The sequence below is a fragment of the Pinus tabuliformis genome, chromosome 6, assembly GCF_031772625.1.
Source record: "Pinus tabuliformis cultivar Carrire ecotype Pingquan chromosome 6, CPIR1, whole genome shotgun sequence".
NCBI classification, from domain to species: domain Eukaryota; kingdom Viridiplantae; phylum Streptophyta; class Pinopsida; order Pinales; family Pinaceae; genus Pinus; species Pinus tabuliformis.
The window spans coordinates 2,078,105,962-2,078,133,604 of NC_142292.1; positions in this window are offsets into that span (position 1 = coordinate 2,078,105,962).

A 27,643-nucleotide genomic window follows, 5' to 3' on the forward strand; every position below is an offset into this window, starting at 1 on the left:
AACTTGGTTCAGATCCCTCAATGCAAACTCCATTACAACACCTGATCAGCTTTACGAAGCTTTTACTGAGAGATGGGAGAAGAAGAAAGATCCTCTCCACGTACTTGGTGAATATGACACTATTAAGAGAGGTCCCCAGGAGACAGTTTTGGAATATTGTGCTAGGTTTAACAATGTATATAATGCTATTCCACAGAACTTAAGGCCTCCTCCTGATTTAGCCCTGTATAAATTCCCTGATGGTTTTGACCCTGATATGGCCTATCAGTTGAAGGAAAGAGATCCTCCAACCCTTGAAGAAGCTCAAAGGGTTGCTGTCACAGTGGAAGCTAACCTAATTGCCAAAAGAAACAGGGCAAAATTGGAGAAAAGGACTGCCTTCAAAGAAGAACCCTCGGGCTTTGATCAAAAGTTAGATGCAATACTAAATAGCATGAAGAGATTGGGTGAAAGAGTGGAATCAGTTGAGAGAAAGTCATCATGGGAAGCATCACAAAGCAACCCTCCTAGAAATCCGAATTTTAGGAGAACTCAGAACCCAAACATAGGAAAGACAAGTGCTGACCAAGACATTAGACCCCCTTTTCAAGAAAATTATGCAGAAACTTCCACATCTAATGAACTTAACGAAGATCCGGAGATTAACTTAATGGGTCTGGATGGTAAAAGCCATGTTTTCTTAACACAAGAGGACCATGAGGATGATGAAATCAAAATATTCCAAACTAAATCAGGAGAATCCTTTGATTTTAAACAAGGATATGATAGTGCTGTCTATGAAGTTCACAAACAATACAAGCTAAGGAGTAGGACTGTAAATGTAAATCAGCCTGAAAAGATAAAAGATAAACAGCAGTCTAAAGGAACCATAGTCACAGAACCTAATGACAAAACAAACTTGCCTACAGAAGAAGTGGTGGTTGAAGAGGTCACCACACTTTTGTCACCACTACAACGGCCTATGGCAACGTCGTCCTCTCACCCTGACTTAGATATCACCCCTCCAGACATGAGCAAAAGGGGCAGGTCTCAAAGTCAAGATGAAAACCAACAAGAAGATGCAATGAGCAAAGAAAGGGCTGCTATCCATAACTCCAAAACCCAAGCTGATAAACCTTTTGACCTAGGCACAGAGATTGGCAAGCTAAAGATAGCAATTCCCCTCTCAGAGCTAGCCAAGCATGACATATACAAGCAACAGATCAAGAAATCCCTTCAACTCACTAATAGCAAAGATGATGTAAATGTGCTAGATGACACTCCGGAATTACTGTTTGGCCCAGAGGTAGATGGAAAAACAGTAGTCACAGGGATATTACCTTTTTATGTCAGCCTGCATGTTCATGATAAAATACTGCATAATGCAATGTTCGACTCAGGCGCCTCTCACAACCTTATGCCAAAAGCAGTCATGGAAAGATTGAACTTGGATATAACAAGACCATACAAAGACCTGTTTTCCTTTGATTCTAGCCAAGTCAAATGTTTAGGCCTAATAAAAGATTTATGTGTGTCTCTGGTTCAATATCCCAACAAAACCATTCTAATGGATGTTGTAGTCGCTGATATCCCACCTAAATATGGGATGCTGTTATCAAGATCATGGGGAGCCAAACTCCAAGGCTCCTTGCAATTAGATATGTCATATGCCACCATCTCTGTCTTTGGGCAACCAAAAAGACTTTACAGGGAGACACTCATGAAGTACATGGTCAGCAGTGAAGAAAAGCCTCAAAATTTTCCAATATATGCTGTCCATTCAGACATAGACTCCTTCATTCTCTTCAATGACAGTGCAAGCCTCTCAAACAATGATATTGGAACTAAGAAACTCTTGCAAGAACAAAACATTAATCAAGCAAGTAGCACCCATAAAACATCAATCAGTCCAACAATAGACATTATCCCTCCTCTAATTGTCAAGGATTGTCAAACAAGTGATGAAACTGTCCTAGAAAACAAGCGGGAAAAGAAACCCCAACTCCTGCTTACATGGCCATCCCATGAACAGATTTTTAAACCTCCTTTTCAACAAGATATCCTGTGGGTCCTAGAATTTGATGGCTCGGTTAACAAGTTAGGGGCAGGAGCTGGAGTTTGGATACATAACAAAGGGAAAGACCATGCAGAAGGCAGGGCTTATAGATTAAATTTTAGATGCACTAATAACATGGCAGAATATGAAGCTCTGTTACTAGGTCTCAAACTAGCAAAGTCATTACAAGCTCCTAGGCTTTCCATCATGGGAGATTCTGATCTAGTAATTCAACAAGTGAAAGGAAGTTTTGTCACCAATGACAAAAGGTTGAGATCTTACAGGTCTGCTGTAATTGAAATATTGGAGACTTTCTCTGAGTTCTTTATCACAAAAATTTCAAGGGGCCACAATCTCCACGCACACAGTTTGGCAACATTTGCCAGCACCTTCAAATTCCCACTAGAACCCAATAACTGTTTCACAGCCGAGGTCAGATACAGACCCTCTATTCCAAACAATGTCAAAGAATGGCAAGTATTTGAGAATGATATGCAAATAAACAATTTTCTAACCTCACAACAAGAGTTTGCAGGATTAAATATTGACACTGAATCAGCAAGTCAATCACAAATACTTGATGAAGCAAGTCAATCACAAATACAGTTCCAACAGATGGTTCAACCAATATCACCTAGAACGGCAAAACAATTACTGAATCCAACCATTTTCAATAATCAAAACATTCAGCAAATTCACCAAATTGACTGTGAAGAGGTGAGCAACGCTGAAGCTGAAATCATACAACTCAAAGACAACTTCCTTCCAGTAGGCCTTACCCCACTAGAGGACATTTTTGATTCAAATGATGTCCCCAGGAAACCAAAGATGCAGCCATTAGATGCAGCAGTTGAAGAATGCAACATTGGTACTATTGACAAGCCTAAAATAATAAAGCTATCTGCTTCCTTGCCCCCTGATCAAAAACCCAAATACATCGACCTCTTTAAAGAGTTTCAAGATGTTTTTGCATGGGGTTATGAGGATCTAAAGTCCTATGATACTTCTGTCATCCAGCATACCATTCCCCTCAAGCCTAATCAAAAACCATTCAAACAGAAATTGAGAAGGATCAATCCTGTACTCCTTCCTTCCATTGAAAAGGAATTGCAAAAAATGTTCAAAGCTGGCATCATAGCACCAATCAGATTCTCTGAATGGATTTCCAACTTAGTCCCTACAAGGAAAAAGACTGGTGAGATTAGACTTTGTGTAGACTTAAGGAATCTGAATCAAGTATCACTCAAAGATAACTACCCTTTACCCAAAATGGATCACATTCTCCAAAGAGTGGTGGGGGCTTCAAGAATGTCATTGCTTGATGGATTCTCAGGCTTTAATCAAATCCTAGTACACCCTGATGATCAAGACAAAACTGCATTTACAACCCCATGGGGAACTTTCAAGTATGTAAAAATGCCCTTTGGATTGAAAAACGCAGGGGCAACTTTTCAAAGAGCAATGGACATTGCTTTTGCAAAAGAGATTCATGACTTCCTAGTCATTTACTTAGATGATCTTACACCCTTTTCAAAATCCGACCAAGAACATCTGAAACATTTGAGACAGATTTTCCTAACATGCAGGAAATATGGTATTTCTTTAAATCCCAAGAAGTCATTATTTGGCTTGGAAGAAGGGAAACTCTTAGGGCACATTATTTCAAAAGATGGTATAAGAATTGATCCAGACAGGATACAAGCTATCCTACAAATGCCTCATCCAAGGAATGTCAAAGAATTGCAAGGATTCTTAGGAAAAATTAACTTTTTAAGAAGGTTTATCCCGAATTTAGCAGAACTAATCAGATTATTAAACAATATGCTAAAGAAAGATTCAAAGGTAAAATGGACTGTTGAAGCAAAACAAGCCTTTGAAAGTATAAAATTGGCCTTGACTCAAACCCCAGTGTTAACCAATCCTCAGTTTGACAGAGACTTTATCATTTTCTCTTTTGCCTCCCAGCATACTATTGCTGCTGTTTTATTACAGAAAGATGACCAAGGGAATGAGAAGCCTATTGCCTTCTTCAGCAGAGCTCTTAGAGATGCCCCTCTAAAGTATCAAATTATGGAGAAACAAGCCTATGCTTTGGTCAAAGCTATCAAAGACTTTAGGATTTACATCCTTTACTCCCACGTTGTGGCTTATGTACCAAGTCCTATTGTCAAAGACATTCTCACCCAAGAAAACTTAGAGGGCAGAAGAGGAAAATGGATTGCCAACATACTAGAATTTGACATTGAAATAAAACCTACAAAGCTAATAAAAGGGCAAGGCTTGGCCAAATTAATGACAGAATCAAATTTCCATGCCTTAGATATCAATCAGCTGGACAGTGAAACAGAGCTGGCGACTCCAAAGATCAATGTAGCCTTTGAACAATCTCCTTGGTACTCTGATATCTGTTATGTGTTACAAAACCTGTGTGCTCCCCCAGGACTGTCCAGAACTAAGTGTAGGTTCCTAAAAATGAAAACATCTAGGTTTTGTGTGATGGACGGAAATTTACTTTGGAAAAACCATGAAGGGATATTGCTGCACTGTCTAATGGAGAATGAAACTAACAATATCATGCAAGACTTCCATGCAGGAGACTGTGGTGGACATTTGTACTGGAAGTCCACTGTGGACAAGATACTGAGGGCTGGTTATTACTGGCCCACCATGTTCTCTGATGTGAAGAAATTCACAGCCTCATGCCACAAATGCCAACTCTTTGAGGGAAAAAGACAGTTGCTGCCACTTCCCTTAAGACCCATTGCAACAGAGAGACCTTTCCAACAATGGGGCTTGGATTTCATTGGGGAAATTCATCCCTCATCTTCAGGCCAACACAGATGGATTTTAACAGCAACAGACTACTTCACCAAGTGGATTGAAGCTGCCCCATGCAGAGAAGCAAATGACTCAGTAATCATTCAGTTTTTGGAAAACAATATACTGGCTAGATTTGGCTGTCCAGACAAGATAATAACAGACAATGCTGCTGCCTTCAGATCCAAGAAAATGGTGAACTTCTGCCATAAATTTCACATTACTTTGGGCCATTCTACTGCTTACTATCCTCAAGGAAATGGCCTTGCTGAATCATCAAACAAAAGTTTAATCAATATCATAAAGAAGGTGCTGGAAGAGAACAAAAAGAACTGGCATAAGAAATTAGTAAATGCTTTATGGGCAGATAGACTAACAACAAAAAGATCAATTGGGACCAGCCCATATGAGTTAGTCTATGGATTAGAAGCCAAATTTCCTTCAGCACTAGGAGTGCCGGTTATGAAGCTTCTGCAAGAGAGTCAAGCAGAGCCCAATGATATGCAAAGGAGGATCAATCAGATAATCTGTTTACAGCAAACTAGAGAACAAGTTTTCAGCAGAGTGCAGATATTACAAGAAAAATTGAAAAAGGCCTTTGATAGAAGAACCAAAGCAGAAGATTTCAATGTGGGGGACAAAGTCTTAAAGTGGGATGCAAGAAGACAAGAGAAAGGAAAACATGGAAAATTTGATTCTTTATGGAGAGGACCATTTACTGTCCAAGCAGTACAAGGTAACAACACTTACTTCCTTGAAAGTCTGACTGAAACTGACTTGGATGAAGGTCCTGTCAATGGCAGGATGCTAAAGCACTACTTTGACTATTCTTTATGAGTGGAATCTAAGGATTCCTTGTATATATGCAGATGTACATATTGTTTTCTGTTTTAGATTGTAAAATGCAGTTTTCTAAGTAATTCACCAACCAGCAATAAGGCAAATAGAATCAGAGGTCTTCCAAGAAAGAAGCACACAATTTTGACACATTAATGCAGCAAATTTCAAAGATTGGTATGGGCAGCTAAAGAGCAAGGCAATTTGACCTGCTGTTCTTGGTCTTTCGAAAGAAAAACCATCCCCATGTGGAGCCACTGTTGGATACCTATACCAATAGGTTTCATATTTCATGATTGGCAAGAGAAAGTCCAAATATGCTCTGCTTTGAGTTCACAAAGATCCCATATTTCCTAGAGAACAAGAAGGTGTGTAAAGTGTTTCAATGTTGATGACCTTATTTTCAAATTTTGATGGATGATCCAACAGTTTAATCTGGATCATGCCATGTGTTCAATTTTATGCTATAGACTAGAGAAAGAAGTCTGTCCAAACAGCTGAATCTTGGCAGACAACTAGTTTAGGTAGAGAAGAAAAGGCTCCCAACAGCCTAATCTGGGACCTTGGAAGAGATAAGGGTAGAAGTAGATAGAGAAAGCAAAAGAAAAAGCCAAAGAAAAGAAAAGGCAAGTAAGGGTCTGCAAGTCCAAGTGCACCCTCCAAGAAGAAAAAATGCTAGGTAAGTAGCTGGGTAGGTAGTTGGGGTTGCAGAAAGGTTATCCCCATCATTGCAAGAACGGTGATGGTGGGCATCAAAGCAAAAGATTACAGCAGGAAGCATGACTAATTTCCCTCACTCCCCTCCAATTTCATTTCTAACATTCCCCCATCAGCTTAGATTCATGGAAAAGACTAAGGTTTCATGGTGGTTCTTAATCTTTAAGAAGCCACATTTCTTGTCTAAAGATCTTTTCATTTTTGATCTACTCTTAAAACCAAGTTTGTTTCATATAAACTTAATGGTTTCTCCCTCCACTTACCCCCTCCTCCATACTAACACTAACCCTACTATATAAATCCCTTATATCGCTTTTTTTTCCCTAATATTACTAACACCATGGTGTATAAACCCCAAAATCTTATAAATATTCCCCCTTTTGGTATTATAGCCAATAAAGTCTCGAGTCAGGGATCAAATGACACCTGGTCATGTTGATAAACCTATGCCAACTACCCCTTCCCCTTCATGAGCTAATTCCTCTATTTTAACCCCTTTTTCACATAAAAAACCCCTAAAAAGCCTAAATTCCCACCTTCACCCGCTTCAAAGAGCAAAAATCATGAAAAACCCACTTTCTGCTCCCAAGCGAAGGTTAGCGCGTGCAAATTGTTTTTTGGAAATACATTGGAAATTAGTTCAAAACATGTTCATATGCCTCCGCCCGATTCCGTATACACTGCCCATGTCACCTCCCCGATGACCGTTAGATCAGGCCCTCCAGATCCGACGGCCCTCAATGCGTCGGAGTCCTTCCGACGTCCGACAGTTATGTGTACTATCCCCCTGTCACGTCAGTCATCCGACCACCGTCCGATTAACCTCTGCAGATCTAACGGTCACCATGACGTCGGAGCTCATCCGTTGCCCGAAACTTATCTCCCGACGTCCGTATTTTGAGTACGTCACTCCGCTGCCACGCGCCCTCACCACAATGCGTCGGAGGTACAACTGCAAATACCGCCCCCGTACCGGAAGCGGTGCGATACGAAACCACTGCCGGTTTCCGGTTTCCTCATCCCGCTCGCTTACGTCCTTGCCGCGTCAGCAACATGTCAGCGCTCCGTCACCCAGGTATGCTGTCTCGTCATTCCCTTGCCCTGCCATTGGTCCACCTGTCCTGCCATCTCACTGCCCCTGTGGACCAACCAGACCCCGCCACGTCACCCGATGACGTCAGCATGACGTCATCCGACCTTGACCCCACCAATGACGTCATGCTGACGTCAGCACGGATTCGCGCCAAAAGCACCAAAAGGTCTATTTTAGCCAAAAATTCGTGTTTTTTTTGCCATTTTTGTGCGTTCGTCGTCGTTTTATTCTGCATGCAAAACTACGTCTAAACCTGCACCGGCCGCGGAAAAGTGTTTCCTGACCACCAGAACGTCCATTTCTTCAGCGCCAACAAGCTCTGACCGGTCCAAATTTACAGGTATTCCTCATTTGAGCTCTGAAACTCCATTTTCGCTGCATTTCGCATGTCAATGAGTAACAGACCTTAAGACTCCAAATTCATCGTTAAATGCCACCAAATTGACATTTAAACTGAACCAGAGCCATCACTAAGCTTCTGTCGAACCAATTGTCGGTAATTCGAAAGAAGAACTGTCACTGGTTCGCGCAATCGTGAACCCGTCACCGGCAGGAGATAAATACACCACAAAAGAGTATCCTCTGAACATTTCCGCCACCCACCTAATCACACAGAGGCAGTATTTCAACTGCTGCAGCCTTACTTCCACCTTTCACTTACAAAACCAACATTCTCTGCAAAGAAACCTTGTTGGTGTTACTCTGCATAGTAACACAGTCCTTGAGCAAGCAGAAATCCTAAAGAAGAGCCATGGACCCCCCTGTAGCTCCTATAGCCCTCAATGTGGCTCCCCTGAATGTCCCTAATAGAACATTGGACACCAGAGCATTAGCAGACTTGGACTACAAGATATCAGAGGAGATGTTGAGCAGAAGCAGGTTCCATTTGCAAATCCTAAATGAAATAAAGATCAAACATGAGAGGGGGACAGACATCCTGGGTATTTGGGATTCATTCCTCCCAATATTCAAGCTTCCTCAGGTTAATCAATTCCCTGAGCTTGTACACTTAGTTGCTGACCACTATGATGCATCCCAGAGGGCAGTGCTGGACTCTTCAGGCTCAATTCTGTTCCTCATTACCCCTGAAGCCATCAGGGAGATGTTGCAGTTCCAGACAGATCAAAAGTTGGTCCCTCTGTCATTAGCTGATTTAATAGTACAGGGAGCCAGAACCACAGAGGCCCAAATTACTAAGATCAACCAGCTGTTCATCAAGGCTGACACTCTACAAATTCCTCCTATCAACTGTGTTTACCTCAACCAATTGGGCCTAGACCTGGTTGACATGATCAGTCCCATCCTGGGATATGATTCAATAGAACATGTGGATGAAACAGTTATACAAATGATGCTTATGTTTTCCCCAGGAAAGAAGCCAATCCACTATGATTATGCCACATACATATCAGATAAGATGCATGATCAATTGATGAATTTATCAAGAGAAAGGGTATTTAGATACACCTCGTACCTATATCATCTGCTCCTATACTTCCAGCATGATAAGTTCTCCTTCCCAAAGAAGAGAAAAGATGCACAGGGCAATCTGAGATCAGTAGTGTATTGGACATCCGTTTTTCACATAGTAAGCTGCTCTCCATACACCTACTGCGAGTTTATTGATCTTTTCATCCATCCAGCCTTGACTCTACTGTTGGGTTCACCTCCTCCCAGATTGACAGATGAAATGCAAAGACTCCTGCATTTATCAAAAGCATACAGTATTGGGGATTGGTATTTCTACCAACACCACACCGTTATCAGACTATATGGGTGTGAGTTGCCCCCATTTAAACTACCTAGATTTGTGCCTATGAGGCTACTTGCCTTGGAATACTTCAGGCAGTTTGGTTATGTGGATATGCTCCACTTTTCAGGAAAAGGTAAGAAGGCACAGTTAAAAATCAGAAATCAACTTGGCCATTTACTTCTCAATGAGAGGGATGAAGGGTGGAGAGAGGCAGATAGAATACTTGGGTGCCTGGGTCTCAAATACAGCTTCATATGGAAACCCTATGACCCCAACAACTTCATTACAATGAGGAGGCTCAAATACAAATTATCTGCTTATGGTCATTATAGCCTTCCTAACTTAGAAAAATATGCCAACCAAAGCAAGTGGAGAAGAGGAACTTTAGAAGAAGATGTGACCCAAGAAGAGCTTAATCAAAGAGCTCTAAGAAACCTCAAGAAGATGGCTGACCTTGAGTTTTATTCACAGGTCACCTCACTGCCAAGCACACAAACTGGAGCAGCAGCGTCCTCCTCAACTGCCCAACATCAAGCTACAAGAACTGGTGAAAACATCGCAGAAAAAGGCAAAGAGATGGAGCAGGAACAGCAGGAACAGAAACAAAACCAACAACAGCAAGCAGAAGGGCTGCAGCAAGGGCAGCAAGAAGAACCAGAACAGCAAGAGCAACAACATCAAGAAGAACCAGAACAGCAAGAGCAACAACATCAAGAAGAACAAAGGCAGGAGCAGTCTGCCCAGCAAAAGGAAACAGTGGAGACTCCTCAGACCACTGAAAAAACGGGGCCTACAAGACAAGACACTACCTTTGATGCCTCGGTCCTCCAAACCCCTCAAAAGGAGGATACATTTGTCTTTAGAAAAAGAGACAGAGAGACTCCCCTGACATCCTCTATAGACCAGGGAGAGAAAAGGCAGAGACTCAATGATTTTCCAGAGGAGGATATAGCAATAAGAGAGGCATTGGGCATGGGCCCACCCAGCAGAGAAACTTCAGCAAGTTCCTTCCAGCAGGAACAAGACAGGACCATGGGAGGGGAGGTCAGCTCCTCCAGCCAGCAGAAAGAGGGACAAGTAAGCATCAAGCAGCAGTTTATAGACATCAAGAGGAGGAGTGACCCTATCAAGGTACAATTGTACAATCACCTGCTAAACATGGCTCCTTCCAATCAGCAGAGACTTATGTCTGCTTTTGATGTAAGTGAAGGCAAATTGACAATGAGTCACTTTATGCCTACAGCACTCCGGCCACAATCCACTGCTGGCTACCTTAGGACCAACCTAGAGGTACTTGCCAAAGACATACACCCTATGGACAAAATTGAGCTGCATAAGCAAACTGGAGAAATGGTGTATGCTTCATTGGCTGACAAGACTTTGGATAATTACAAACTAACCAGCAGTCTGAATGCCACAGCTTCCCAGCTAGAACTGGAGAGGGCCTCTTCTCAGGCCAAAGACAACAGGATAAAAGCCCTGGAGGAAATCATTGTAGAAATTGGGCACAATCCCAATGACATCAAAGGGATACAAGAGATCCTGAAACTTAGAGATGCTGACATGGCTGCACTAAGAAAGAAGATCAAAATTCCAGCCACTATCCATCCACAGACTGATGAGGTAGCAAAGCAAAGGTATGAGCAGGATTCTACTGCCCTACAACAAAGAGCTTGTGAAGGCACAAGAAAAATTGGGGCAATATGAAGCTACACAAGCACCTCTACAAGCATCATCAAAACAAGCACAAGAAGGGCAGACATATCAGCCCCCTCCTCAAGTCATCAATCTTGAGGAGACTGTTCCTACTACTGTGCCTCCACCTCAGCAGGCTGAACAAACAGCCACATCTACTTCAGCAGCACCCATCAGCACAGATCAGAGCCTAGATATGCAGAAGCTAAAGAATGAAATACAAATTTTGGAAGCCCAGATGACAGAGCTGAATGAAACTAAGGAAAGGCTGGCCAAGGTAAATGAAAGGCATGATAAGACAAAGAGAGAAGTGGGAGAAAAGGCCAAGGAAATCAAAGCTCTTAAAGACAGGATCAAGGAGCTTGAGAATGAGCTCAAGCTAGATAAAATCATATCTGAGATCAGAGCAATGATATGGTCCAATATTGGTAAATCCATCAACAACCAATGGCCATATATCGAGACAATCCATGAGCAACTAGAGCTCATCCCAAAGGCACAGAAGGAAATCCGAACATCAAGGGCCTTATTAGGAAATATGCCTGAAGTTGCTACAAGAATGATCAATGTGCTTAACCACAAAACAAGTTCTCAGTTAGCCACCATTGGAATCACAAATAGAACTGAGACTATTCAAATGATCAAGAGGGTTCTTACTCTTAGAAGTCTAGTGCAGACATTGGACAGGAGAACCCAGGATATGCAGACAGAGGTAAATAAGTTCATGGAGAAGTTTCAGGTGTTGCAGAGTAGAGGACTCCCTAGCTTACTGAACAGCGGAGGGAAATTATTCACCCATGAACAGTATGCTAAAAGAGTAAATGTTTTTGCCTCAGCACAGGTCAATGAGAAGGCCAGCACTTCAGAAGACACAGGGCCTATTACAGGACAGATTTTCTATAGTAAGATAGAAAATCTACTTTTTATAATGAATGAAATTAATCACTTGTTTGATGTAGCCCCAACTTTTTTCAAATACACAGAAGCTGAAGAGACAATGGAGGCCATCCTCAAGCATCAGCTCCCTACACAGGAATGGTGGACAGATGCAATTCAGAGAATTTTGTAAACAGTAAGTCATTCACCAACTTCTGTTTTTTCTACAAATTTTGATGAAAAGAACAGTCAACAAAGTGAGCAGGCATCATAAAATCAAAGCTGAGCCAACTCAGCGGATGTAGCGGCCAACAAAGCAGAAAAGGGAACCACAGCTGGCAAACCCGAGAATGCACTGCGCAGCCAAAAGTAAATGCGTATCTCCAGAATTAATACAGAGTAATGCAACCGACTTAGTGGCTCTTAAAAGTCAAGACAATCCTCTGACAGACATAAAGGGCATTTACGCTGCATTTAACATTGTAATAACTTCTTGCCTACTCTCTGAACACTACTGAAGATATTTTCTCTCTCTTAGATGACTCAATGCCTGAGATATTTTGTATACGCATTTCTATAAAGTCCCCTTGGCACAAGATTGCAAGGGTTGTTGTGAATTTCTCCTGAAGAGTCTCTTATGCTGTAATTGTTTTCTGAAAGTTAATAAAGGAAGCAATGGAATTTCGTGGATGCTTGATGTGCTGAAGATGTTCTGTGCCTGTTCATGACTGCTGGATCCCTGCGTATCTTACCATGCAATAAGTCTCTGTAACTTTCTCCATGTTTAGTTTGTTTTGTTATAAATTCATATACGCTATCTGATTTCCAATATTAAGCAACAGAGAAAAAGAATAACTCCCAGGATTTGCTCACTGAGCACCCTGAGTTCAGTCTGTGTTGTTTATAAATGTTTTCTTCGGGTGTAATCTATATAAAGTGTGATTCTTAAGCTGCTGCACTTTCAGAATACATCTTTCACATTGACCACTGTCACAGGAATTCATACTTTGCTCCTGTGCTCTGCGTTCATTTTCATTTCACCAACATAACAGAAAATTCTTAACAGATTTCTGCTGGTTGACATATATCATCACTCAAGTTTAAATTTGTCTGTTAAATACACAACAGTTCTTGCAGTTAGAACAGTACTCAACATTTAAGATCATCTCACAGCATCTAGACTCCATTGCCCAATGGAAACTCACCATCAAAGCATTACATCATAAGACCTGAAAGAGATCCCTCAACCAAAACATAAACAAAACCTGAGCATCATAGCTAGCCTAAAACACAACTAAAACAAAGATAAATCATAAAGAGAGAGCCATCTCTGGTTGCAGTTGGGCTAGGAACTGCAACCCAAAGATTGGTTAGTGGTTACCCCGGCCGTATTCCCTTGGGAGTCATAGGGAACAACCTGGGTGTTAACAGATTGCTTAGGGAAGGTTGTTTTGTGCTATTTGTGTGAGAGAGAGAGTTGTTTGTCTTGGGAGAATCATCCTCAAAGGTGAATGCTTGAGATACATGCTGACTGGCCCCTCTTGAGAAGGTTACCGACGTCAGAACATTTGGTTGTACTCTTCTCTATTCTGATTAATAATAGATGACTGCTATTATTGTTCCATTCTCATTTGTCTACGCAATGGTTAAATGTGAATTACATCTTTTCTGACTGATGTATGGTTGCTTTTATTAGATTTCACGCTTGTGTTTGTTTCCCCTTCGTGTGTGCAGGTATCTATTCGCGGAGATCGCGGAGGATTGTGACCAGCCGAAGCGGAGGAGCGAAGGCAACATCTCTTCGTCAAACGACAGCGCAGGAATCCAAGTAGGTGCTCTTTACCTCTTGTTTAATTGTAATTAGGAACATGCGTAGCAGCATTGTGTGATTGTTGCTAGACCCCTGCTGGGCTAGTAGGGATCGCCTCTACCCGTAGAGAGGATTTACCTCTCCAACAAAGGGTTCTCATTTCACATCGGGTGTGTATTTATTGGTGACTTAACCTCCTATTTTTGACCTGATGGAACCCATATGAATGATGTCAGGTCACTGGCCCTAAGCATTAATTTGATCACATGGTTTCATAGGTCTCTGTTTGATGTATTAAAATTTAATAAATAATATAGTACCAACTATCGTTTAATACAACAAGGTTTTAATTTCAGGGGGTTTAATATTTTAGCTTTTGTTCTATATAGTATGGTTGAATATCAAATGATTTAATCAATGTTTTAGCATAAGATTTCTTTCAACATGACTCACATATTTTTTAATAAACCTTAATTAAATTTTAATAAATGATTGCAAATGTTTCCAAAATAACATTGTAATAAATGGCTTCATATTCCATGTGGCTCTTAGGGTTAATAAATAATGTATTTTATTATTTATATATTTTTAATATTTATGGTTTTAAAATAGTAAAAATTTGAATAAATGATTTCTGAACTTTGTATTGCACCTAGGACTTAGATATAAAGTGATGAAAGGAGATTTTGGGGTATAGCCAAAATCCCTTCCATTAATAAATTCGATCCTGAGGCCTGTGGGTTATGGCCCACAAACCTTATCAGAAGCGTATTTGAGGCTTTAAGCATTTAAAACCATGGCCATTCAATTATCGGGTTAACATGGGAAACACAGGAAACCCTGCTCTAAACACTTGGCCAGACTTCAAAAACATTACACACGCATATATAAATATCGGCGGTTCCGCATTCGGTCCATCGCCTTCCGTTGCGCTCTCTATTCACCGATCTCCAATCGGCCAAATCTCCGTCTTCCATTTCCATTTTCCGATCCAACGGCTATCGGTGCATCTCTTAATCACCCATCGGTGTATCGCAATTCTATCTCTGATGTCCCTTGACCTCTCTCTATTGCAATTTGCGATTAGATCTTGGCTGTCAATCTGAATCCCGATCCGACGGTTGTTGATTCAACCGATCAACAAACTTGCACGGCAATCCTCCACCGTCGATCACCTTGCTCTAGATCCGACGGCTGTCAGGGATTTCGGGTGCACAACTAGCGCGAGGATTAACCGCCCGAAAAGCGATTTCCTCTCTCCTCCTCACTGCTACATGTTGCTCAGCTAGTGGAATTGGAGCCAATCGGAAAATACCACTTTCGGCCGTTCTTTCGCCCGAAATCCACTTATTGTTCAAGAAACCACCTCTTCACTGGTTTTCTCTCATTCATGCATTCTCTCATTCGTCTACCATTTGATGGATTCTGCACCTTAATCCAGTTCCGCTCTGCCATCTTTGTTCTCACGACACACCATACATAACAATATTTCGTTAATTAATGGATCGCCATTGATCCTCGTTGTGATCGATGGTCGATCAACAATCTCACGCAGGACTTCAAGCCATCAACGCATATATGCACAACAGAACTGAAAATACATAATACAAAAACACGGAAATCCACACAACACATAATCTATTCACTATACAATATTGAATACAGGCTAAGGCATTTCAGCCTTAGAAACAAGTTCTCCCTTCGGTTACATTGTGAATACTCTATGCTTACACAAATTCTATCTGTTACTCTCTATCCACTCTCACACACACATACTCTCTTTTTATAAGAGATTACAATAGTCGTGGATCATTTAAGATGTGCGATTTCTTCCCACAATCACTCAACAGACCCCTTAATTCTCTCTACAACTCACTATATGGATATATATGGCAGATTACATTAAATCAAGTCTTCTCGAGACTTTTATCCATTCCATCATTTAAGCTCTGTTTTAAATAGATTTTCCCTGGTTTTGCTCTGATGGTCCACGTCCTCCTCCTTGATCCGCTTCGGATTCCTCCTTTAATGAAGAGCGCCAGATGCTCCTGCTTCATAAAGGTGAAGGTTAAAAATTTGGTGAGTAATTCATGATGAGATTAATGGTAATATTATGTGAGGTAAAAATAGAGATTTAGTCTTCATGAAAACCTATTTTCAATATTCATTACGAATATACATACATTCTTTTAGGAAAGTCAACTCTCCTAAATATATGGACATTAAAGGATTTACTTAAGAGATGATTCATTTGTATATTTAATTTCCCCTTTTTCTAGACATTGTTTGACCATTTTTAGGAATTCTTAGTTAGGAATACAAATGTTAATAGCTTTTAGTGATATGCATTAATTACCATTATTTTATTATGTTTTATATGTGATAAATAAAATCAAAACCATAGTAAAATAATAAAATAATATAAATGCATATCTAGGGATTGTGACATTTCTTAAATAATGTCACTTATATTGTTAACCTCATTTAGATTCGTTTTAATCTATTTTATTGATTTTACTTATGTATTCTAAGAAGTCGAATATGGCGGGACAAAACAAAAAAAGGCTTATGTAAGTGATGATCCACAAAGGTAGCCCGATTTTTGAGGAGGGTTAAAATGAACGAGAGGTAGGGTGGCAACTAAAACCCTGGATTAAATAAGACAATTATCATCTAGGGATTTACCAGATGAGAAATTGGGAGTTCAATTTAAAGTGAATACGTCGGTGAGATGGACTCGGGTGCCTCTCACACCCACTAACTCATTGATATAAACCCCTTTCGCAAGGCCTTATGGCATTCTTAATATTTCAGACGCTAAACCTATTTTAAAATTCAAAGTAGGAAAACCGACCATGAGAACGTACTTACCTGGTAGTAAAAGGTGTGAAGGGTTGTGTTTGATTTTCGACTAAGTGCTGAGGCAACAATTGCTTGTGACAAAAAGGCCGCAAAGCAACATGCAGTGAGAATAAGCACGTAAAACAAATAGGTCATGAAGTTGGTAGAGAAGAGGTATTAATTAAGAAAAAACATAGTAATTTCTTGTTGGACACCTACCATAGTTTGATTAGGCGGAATTAAATGCGCTTGAAAACCAATATAGGGGTCCCATCCATCAGATCTGACGAATGAGTTAAGTTCTATGCAAGTTGGGGCCTGACACACTTGTGGACCATTGATCGCATGAGATATGGACGACTAGATATCATCGGATGGAAGGGAGCATCTTAACGTCCTTTCTCTTTCTGACCTGATGTGAATGTGAGCCATTAGATGTGAAAAATTGCAACAATTGTTATTCATCAGGAAGAATGTAATTGTTTAAATGATGGGTGCATTCTCGCCTGATGACACATATTAGCCATTGATTTGGAAGGGGCAAGTGAATATTTGTAGATTAAGCTCCTAGGATAAATGATTGGGTAAACATGAACACTCTAAACAACAATTTTTTATCACCAGAATATGAGAGGGAGTCATATGACGAGGGAGGTGGAAGGAGGAGTTGACAAAAAGAGTCAGTTTCCAAAGGAGGGCCAAACCAAGCACCAACATTTGGCTCTAACTGGGGATGGTGTTTCCCTGCGAGGCACTAAGAAAAACATACCAGATGTCTTAACATTGGGAATGGAGTTGAGTCATGAGGAAAAGGGAATTTCGAAAGACAAAACATAAAGCAATAGAAAGAAAATATTTACATCTCAAAGTTCTGGTTGATCAATAACAAGAATGAAACAAGGATAACTCACATGAGGCCCTAATGCGTAAATATTAACAAGTTCAATGATTATTCACATACATATAAGACATTTGTTTGTATACTCAACACATGTGAGTAACTGTGGTAATGCTTTAGGGAACATGGTCATACATTAGTATTTTTCATTCTTCACAATATCATTCAACACCATATACAAGTCATACATACTTACGGTTAATGATAAGGAAATTGCATTAATCATAGAGCTAATCAAGATTCATAAGAATGACTTTAATTTTAGAGTAAGGTTTTATTGAAACTAAGGAGACTAGTTGTTAGGGATTTGGTTCCATTTTTGTCACATGACATGAGTTTCTAGAATTGGATGTCGCTCCACTACTAGTGAGCATTTGTAGCCCCGGCGGAGTCATCCACTATCATAAGGTAAGGGGATTTTTGACTTCTTGTTTGCTCTTTGTGTTAGATGCCTTCTTTTATTTTAAGAAATATGTGCTTTTGCAAGATGGGAGGATTACGCACTAGAATCAGTCCAATACCACTGACCTTGCTCCGCTGCCAGCGAATGATCATAGCCTTGACAGAGATGTCATCATACCCCATTGTAAGTTACCTCAACAGAAGGAGTGGGAGATTACAAACTAGGTTTTAATCTAGCGCCACTGGCCTTGCTCCATTGCTAGTGAGCCTGTTTAGTACCCCAATGGAGATACCAACATGCCCCACCCAAGAAAACATAGGTTATTGTTCATGGGGTAGTATGGTGATAAGGGAAGGTCCGCTACATGGTTGTGATATGAGTAACTAGTTCCACCAAAGTTTCAATTATATTTATGAAAACCAAATCTTACACTAATAGGTCTAGCACTTATGACTTAATGGAATCCCTGATGGTAGTCATGTGTAAGCAGTATGGGAAGAAATATGCGGTGAGAAATGTTCGACATGAAGTTGACATTATTAAAGAAACTCAGATAAGAGCCCTAGATAGATAGTTAGCCCTCAAACATGATTTACAAATCAAGTCTTTAAATATGTATTAAAAACTCTTTAATATGATTCATACTAATGAATCATAAATCTGCATTCCATTCTAGGTATGATCATCTAAGTATTCTTTAAGACGTAAATAATTTCATATTTATTCATTCTAAACCTTAAAAGTGTATGTAAATGAAAGTTTATTTATGTACGTGGTTTATATACATTGTGTCTCAATGATAATTTATCGAAGAAGTTGAAAATCCAATGCAACCAAATGGAAATCTTGTCAATGGAAAACTTCTTGATTTTAGGGCTCATTTTGATCAATAATAATAACATATTCAAGTCGTGAAAGAAGTAGGGGAGAAATTGTTTAACCAAGCCTTCAAGGAATATGCTCATGTTTTATTGAAAACAGGAAGAAACCCTTTGGAAATACTCACTCATCCATGTTTCAACAAAAGTGTGCAACCCTGTATGAACATCTGAGGGAGATAATCTTGAAGTATCAACAACCTACTTATGAAATGGATGTCCGTGTATCTTTACTTCATGGTTATCCTATATTTCTACTAAATTAATCATGTGCAAAATAAAAATAAACAAATAATGACAAAATTCAACATATTAGCAACCATAAGGTCCAAGGTATAATCCTCTTGTAGCACAATATGTTCATCATTATGTAGTGATGTTAAATCAATTAAATCACTATGCTTAATATGTTCATCTTCATATAAAGAATCAAAACAACAGAATGATGACGAATTTACACTCATAAACAAGCTGTAATTTAATTCAAGATTGTGAGGAGAAGCCAATTCTTCATCTTCATACTCATCGTATATGGGAAACTTCGAAAAATCAACATAACTCTCATATACAACAAAATCATAATTACTAAAAATATCACTATATGTCATTTCATTAGATGAAAGAAAGATCTTCTACTATTGATGATTGATCGACATACTCATAAATGTGTAATGATGATAGGGTTGTGGGTACAATTTCTCCTTCAACATTGCCCAGTTCACCATCCTTATAAACACTACCATTATGAGAATCAAATGAAGAAAAATTTGATTTATTATTAATGTTTAAATTATTAGATTCTTAGTGGCTTTCTAGATGGTCAAAACTAGATATTACAACTAGTTTATTCAAGCATTCATTCAATAGACCAATAAAAGGTAAACAAATTCATTAAAATCATCAGATTTGTCCCACGCACTCATAACCTCAACATTAACATGAGAGTCACTTGCTTCATAACTATCATAAACAAGTTGCTGCGAACCTTGAGGAGTGTGTAACACAATGTCTATTTGGTTAGATATAGGATCTAACATTTCAGCTCTAACCTCTCCTTTATTATTATTATTATTTTTATCATTATATTCTACCCAAAGATGAATTATAACCAATAGGAGCTATAGAATCTTGAGATTGCTTAAGACATAAATGTGTTGCATGATATTCTGTTAATGAGAGTTAAGTGTCTTGTTCATGACCTTCAAGATTTGAGAATAAGATGTCTTGTTCATTAGCATATACGGTAGAGGATGAATTTTGAAGGTTTTCAAAGTTAGATTCATTAGTGTTACTTTCTATTTCAGATTTGTAATCTCTTTTAGTTTCTTGATTTTTATCATCATATTCGTTTCCAAGGTTATTATGATTAAAATGTTCACAAAAGTCAAAATAAGGTGACCCTGTGGGATACATACATTTATGATAGTCACAAAAGATTGTATGAAAATATTTTAAAGAGGAAATCACACCAGAAGGGAGTTGTCTATACCATTTTCAAGCATGATCACCTTCCAAGGATATCATGAAGGGTTTCATGAGAATGTCCTCATGGTGTACTCCCATCTTTGGAATGCAATTGTGAATTTCTATGAAGTGTTGTAGAAGGTGGCCACACTTTATTTATATAATTTTCATATGGCTTGGAATGGGGATCTAAAAAAATTAAGTAGGCTATAAGTGAATGTAATTGAATCATGGGATGTTTATCCATCCTAACAAGTTATTGATGTCAGTTTGGCCCAAATTTAAATGACATGCATGGTTTTCTTGCTCATCCGCTTCCTTTTTTTGAGTTCTTAAGATATGGAAGAAGGACTTAAGATGAAAGTGGTTGAGGGTTCCAAACCTTTGGAGAAACAAATTTAATTAATTGCATTAGGAAAAGATCCTTTGAATAAATATTGGATGATGAGAAGAGAGTCTCCTAGTATTAGAATCTTAGTAACATCCATTTCTTTTGCCAAATTTAGACCATGCAAGAGACCATACATTTCAACCTGGTTGTTGGTCCTCTTGCCTAGCCCCAAGAGTACTTAAGCATTTCTTTTCCATTGAGGTTAAGGATAACCCCTCCCTCTCCTACCACCCCTATTAAGTATGCCCACTTATTAGTTACTTACTACTAAATTATCATGGGAGTTTTATGCTTCAAGGTGATTTTAAAAGTCAAAGTATGGGCATGATGTCTTTGATAATCATGGTTGTTTCATGCTTAACAATGGTGAACATTAAGAGGTTCGATAATGTTTACATTTAATAAGTACAAGGGATAACTTAATGGCCCTTGGTAGTTCAATGACCTCTCTTGTGGGTAGTGCATGTGCCACTTCTTGTGAGAAATCAAATTTTAGTGGGGATTGCTCTTGTCAGACACACATATGCCACTTATTGTGTGAAATTGAATTCTACTGGGGGCTATTGTAGTATCTCATTTTTATTGATGCAACTCTCCTTTTGTGACAAAGCTTCTATTTTTCAAATAGTTTTTCTTCCAATTTTCATAGAGTTATTTACACAATGATCATACACCTATGATATTTTTTTTTTTTGTAATCAAACATTATATTAGCTGAATCAATTCGAATTCCATTGAAGGATGTGTATAAACATTATTCATGTAATACACGCACATATATTATATTTTTATGATAGATGCTTTTGGGTAACACGAGCAAGTGATGCCATTTCTAATATTGAAATGGAGAGAACTAAAACGAAGATGAATTCAACCTTTTCAATAAATTCACTTTTCTCTATCAACACAAAACTATGAATTGTTCTATTTCTTTTTTGAAATTTCATCTATTTAGATATTCTTAAAATGTACTAAAACTCTTAAAAAAAATTCATAATCAAAATTACACTCAATCCAATAATCTATAAATTTCAACAAAATTCTTATTAAATTTGTAAAAAAAATTGAAAAAATAATTAAATTTATTATTTTTTAATTTACTCATATAAAAATGTATTACAATAAAACAAATATATCTCATAATTAACCCAAAAGAAAATTCCTGAATTTTTCCTCTAAATCAATCACATACAACAACATATTTATATAATGAAATAGCAAATAAAAAGTGAGTATATTTTTTTAGAGATTTAAACATGGAAGTCACACGACTTTCCTCAATCACCCCATTCATGCCAATGTATTCAATGTTTTTAACATAAGCTCAAAATACCATACGCTTTCATTTATTTGTTTATCCATCCATGGATAGCCACCAAAGTAGGAAACCATGATGCCTCAATTTATAAAACCATGATGCCTCTATTATTGTCACCATAATTTTTATAATGTTGTAGGTATAAGAGATGCGTATTAGATGGAATAATTTTTATAATGCTAGTTGTTGGTACGCTGTAATCTCATGATTCAATGCTGCACTAGCATAAAATAATATTAAACCAGATAAGGTTTATAAATTTCACTAGAAGTGGTTCGACATATGGATATTTTTGCCTTGCCTTCGCTATAATTGTTCACATTCTTTTGCGATGATAATGCCTCTTATTACTGGTTGGCATTTATAAGGTCAGGGAGGTGGTCATAAATGACCTCCTCTTCTCTTAATGGATCCTTTGACTTATGGTTGGTAGTAGGGGCAAGAACTTTAAAATCTTAATGTTGTATTTTATATACGTCTAAGTTCCACATGAATTTGTGATTAAGATGAGGCTAGGGAGGTTAGCAGCCACGTGGGTGGTATTATGTAATTTTTTTTCTTTCTAAATTTAATGAAAATGTCTATGAGGTTATTACTTGTGGTCTTTGGGTCAATAAGAACACATTAGTTGTGTTTTCACCATAGAGTGAAGGTTTTTTTAAGTATAAGTCTAACTATCTATCTAGTGTAGGTTGAGTTTGGTAGTTTATCTATGTAACTCTTATTTATCCCATAGTGTATTTCTATAAATGTTAATAGTTTCATCTATTACGAGTCTTTGTGATTCTTTATTTATAGGTCCCAACATAGGGTTAATCTATTCAAGGATCTTTAGGAATATATTACGTAATTTGAGTAGCGTTGAGGCCTCAACTAACCAAGTTGACAGCTTTTCCCCATGCGCCCTCTCCCTCCTACACCAACCCCCAACTCTCCATGCCTTGTTTAATTGTTCATGTAATCCATGTTTTCACACATTATTTTATTGACTTATCCTACCTTTAATGATTTCCTTGGAGTTGCATAACAAGATTGAACATAATTATACATTTGCATCAACTGTAATTGAATGCATTGTTATGATTTGTCCCATGCACATTGACCTTAAATGGATGCATCTAAATCGACACTTGCTTGTTCATAGATGATAACTTCACTTGCATCATCTTACACACTATTTGATATTTATTGCACATTACTTACATAACTAAGCTTTTAACATGGGATTCTCTTGGTTCAATGTTGCACATGATTTCTTGATGACTTATGTGACATGTATTAGGTATATGTTTTCATGCCTCATGGGTGACATTGAAGGACTGATCAACCATAACCATTCAACAAGTGATGAAATATTCAACATATAAAGGTAGGTATTTAGTAAATGCACAAGAAAACGCCAACTGACAACACACACATGGAAATGATGAGAATCAACGAAGAACGAGATACTTGAGTATGGTAGTGATGTCAACATGTGTCTAATGATATAACATTCAATTGCCCACACAGTTTTTTCACATGACTCACTGTATCAACTTAAGAAACATAACATCAAGCATGGTGGGAATGGCATGTTACATGACAAATTCAAGGAAAACTCCAAAGCCACATTCATGAGTTTTATTTGTATCTTTGTCTAAGCATAAGATATGAGTCCTTAGTCATTAGAAGTTTAGAACATGAGTTCAGGGTCAAATAGACAATTTAACATGTGTTTCCCCATAGGAGCATGTGATTCCTTGAGGCCTCCTTTGTGGATTGGAATATCATTTATAAAACAATATTTTGATAGTGTTAGACATATAAATTAAAGTCCATATGCAAATAATGAAAGACAATAAAAGGAAATTTGATCTCAATGAAAAAACTATCCAATTTGTGTTTTTGAATGCTAAAAGGTACTACTTGGATCATTTTCGTGTATATGGACTAAACATAATCAACATAATTGGATTTCAAGGCTTGCAACTATGAAAACGTTGATTAAAAAAATTCTTGCAAGAAAGGTAGATTTTACTACCTTATTAAAGTAGATGAGATGAAGTTGAATGTAATGTAACTAGGGAGGATAATATGGGGTACTTAGGGAGGCACCAAAGGTAATAATGAATGTAATATGACCATAATAATGGAATAGGCTCACTTTTTAATTAAAAGAAAAATAATATAATAATAAGGGGTATTTGGTATAAGACCCTTAGGAATACTCATGGTAAAATATAAGTAGACATGAATATCATTGTATTGGGGTGCATTGAGTTGTTTTGTCTTGTAGCATACATGGATTGTAGAGTGATTCCTTCTATAATGAGTATTTTATGGTGTTCCCCCACCTCAAGATTTCTTGTCTTTATATTCTTGGCGTATTTCATGATGAATGCCTTTGGTATCTTTGGTGTTTTAGACTTATATTGGAAAATTTTTGGGTGGATTATCTTCCATATCTTTGAAGTTTTACTACACACTATTATATATTAAAATGAACTCTTAATAGGTTGAATAATATCTAATCTAGCATTTCTTTTACCATATTCTCAATGTCTCACTTTTGTTGATGAGGATATCTATAAGGCCTTTTATTAGGACAAGTACTTCCAGGTATCAATTGAATTTGATGTTCATGTGCTGTATATGGAACTATACCTTTAGGAATTTCTTGGAAGACCCTATAGTTCTTTTTAAAGGTGCATTTTAATTCCCCTAGAATATTTTCATCTTCCAACTTTACTTTCATAGAACATAGTTTAACCACAACTCCACTGCTACCATTGTTTAAGAGATTTTATATTCTAAGGGAGATGATGAGTTGAGAAGGTCTAGATTTTAACCCTTTGAGTTCATATTTAATATCTTCCAATTCAAATATCATGAATAATTCCATATAGTTTGTATAAATTGTATTTAATTTTCTCAACTGTTGCATCCCTAGAACAATGTGTACATCTCTAATGGGAATCATATACATTGGGATTCCCAAATGGTATTCTCCCATACTCTGTTTAATATTATGGCATTTTACCACACAATAAATTATCCCCCAATTAGCACCAAACACATGAAAATTTGTCCTGTTATACAAAAATGTTGAGGCACTTTGCTAATCTTTTATCAATGAATTTATGGGATACCATCCAAGTCAATAAGCACTACGAATTTTTGCTTCTTAATGTAACCTACAATATTAAGGTTTTGAGGTGCCACTAAACCCATCAATGTATGAAAAAATATTTCACACCTGCTTGAATCAATTTTGTGGAATTTTTTGACCTCTATTTCCCACTCTTTTAAGTTGACAATTTTTATCTCATCCCTTTGGGTAGATGCCTCCACTTCTTCCTGGTCATTTTCCCCAAGGTGAACAATTTTATTTCTTCACATTTATGCCATTTTGACCATTTTTTATTACAACCAAAACATATTTCTTTTGATCTTCTTTCCTCCATTTCCTTATGTGACATTCAAGTAAGTTGAGGTAGGGTTGTCTTATGAACTTCAAAATGATATCTACTTCTTGCGTATGCTTCTATAATATTTTATTCCATTTTTTCTATATTTTTTTCCACATTCCATTATGTTTGTGTATTTATTAAATCAACCTTTTTCACTCACTTATCATTTAATTCGTTAATTTGTTAGTCCAATTTGGATAGTTGGTTGTAAGTCTTAATTTTCTTCATGAGTCATTGTTGAGATTTATGGAGTTTTAATTGATGAAATATCATTTATCCCTTGCTTCAATTTTACAATATGACCCAAATATTCCACCTTCTATACCCCAAATAAGAATTTGGAGGGTTTTGCATACAATTGTTCCTCCTATAATTGTTTGAGCACCCTATAAACATGTTGAACATGATATTTCCAAGGCTAGTTGTAGATTAATATATCATCAAAAAATACTAACACAAATTTCTAAGGAAAGGTTTGAAAGTGGACTTCATCATGTTAGGATATTCCGACACATAGGAAATAGTTAAGTACAACTTGGTCTAGTATAGAGTTAGGTAAAGTGTGTTTCTTTACCTTGTACATTTTGTAACTTACAATCCGACGGTCACGATATGTAGTGATCTGACGGTTCATTCTCTCCTCGGTATTACTGACACTTGATCCATGGCTTGACACCCGATTGGTCCATGATTTCTATTTAAAGCGCATGGAGGGTCATTTTTAGGGTAATCCGTCTATGAGAGAAGCTTATGTAAATTTTCATTCTTTTATTAATAAATTGCTTGAAGTGGCCGCGTTGGCTCAGGCCGTGGACTGTTTCCCTCTTTGAGGGTTTTAACCACGTCAAAAATAATGGTGTATTGATCTGCGATCTGGTTGTGAGCGGTGTCCTTTGGTGTTCTGTCTGAGGAACTTACCCTGTAAATTCCTACACATCAAACCTTGAAATGTGGAAGGTGAATTAGTAAGGCCAAAAGGCATGACCAAAATTTCATAATGACATTCATGAGTTTTGAATGTTGTTTTTGGAATGTATTCTATCTTAATTCTAATTTGAGATATCTTGTATGAAGATCCATCTTGGTGAAGTAAATTTCTACATGTAATTCATCTAATAATTCATCAATGACATGAATGAGAAATTTATCTTTAATAGTGAGCTTGTTGAGCTCTCTATATTCCAGATGCATAACCATGATCCATCCTTCTTGTGCACCAATACTACTAGAGAAGAGAAAGAATTTTGGCTAGGTTGAATTATATATGCCTCCAACATTTCTGCAACCATACATTCATTTTCTCTCTTCTAAGCATGGGGATAATTGTAAGGTCCAAGGTTTGGAGGAACACTTCTTGGAATCAAGTGAATAGCATGATCATGATCATGAATAGGTGGGAGACCTTTGGGAGTCACAAATACCTTGGAGTGATTGTCAAGGACTCTTTGGAGACCTAGAGAAACAGATGGATTAGATGTTTGAAAATCTAGTGAGCATAATTTGTAATTACCCCTCATTGTTCCTTATTTAAAAGCTTTGTCATTCCATCAAATTTGATTATATTACCAGGTTTCCTTGCGATGCCCCTTAATTCAAATACCTTTCCTTCCTACACAAATTTTAAAAAAAGTTCTTAAAATTAAATCTATTGTCCCCAACAATTGCAACCATTAGACTCCTAATACAACATCAACGCCATCCATTTTATGACAATCATTGAACTATTAAATACATATTCCCCCACGGTTAGATTGACATTATGGTGTTAGGATATTCCGACACATAGGAAATAGTTAAGTACAACTTGGTCTAGTTTAGAGTTAGGTATAGAGTTAGGTAAAGTGTGTTTCTTTACCGTTGTACATTTTGTAACTTACAATCCGACGGTCACGATATGTAGTGATCCGACGGTTCATTCTCTCCTCGATATTACCGACACTTGATCCGTGGCTTGACACCCGATTGGTCCATGAGTTCTATTTAAAGCGCATGGAGGGTCATTGTTCGGGTAATCCGTGCATGAGAGAAGCTTATGTAAATTTTCATTCTTTGATTAATAAATTGCCTGTAGTAGCCACGTTGGCGCAGGTCGTGGACTGTTTCCCTCTTTGAGGGTTTTAACCACGTCAAAAATACTGGTGTATTGATCTGTGATCTGGTTGTGAGCGGTGTCCTTTTGGTGTTCTTTCTGAGGAACTTACCCTATGGCACTACTGTGAGAAATTTATAGTTCCTCCATATGCAACCATCAATGGAAACTCCAGTGCTAGATATATAAAGCAATTCAAATCCTTGACTATATTACAATGGATAAAGTTATGGGTACCACCCGAATCAATCAATGTTATTACCTTTTTCTTCTTGA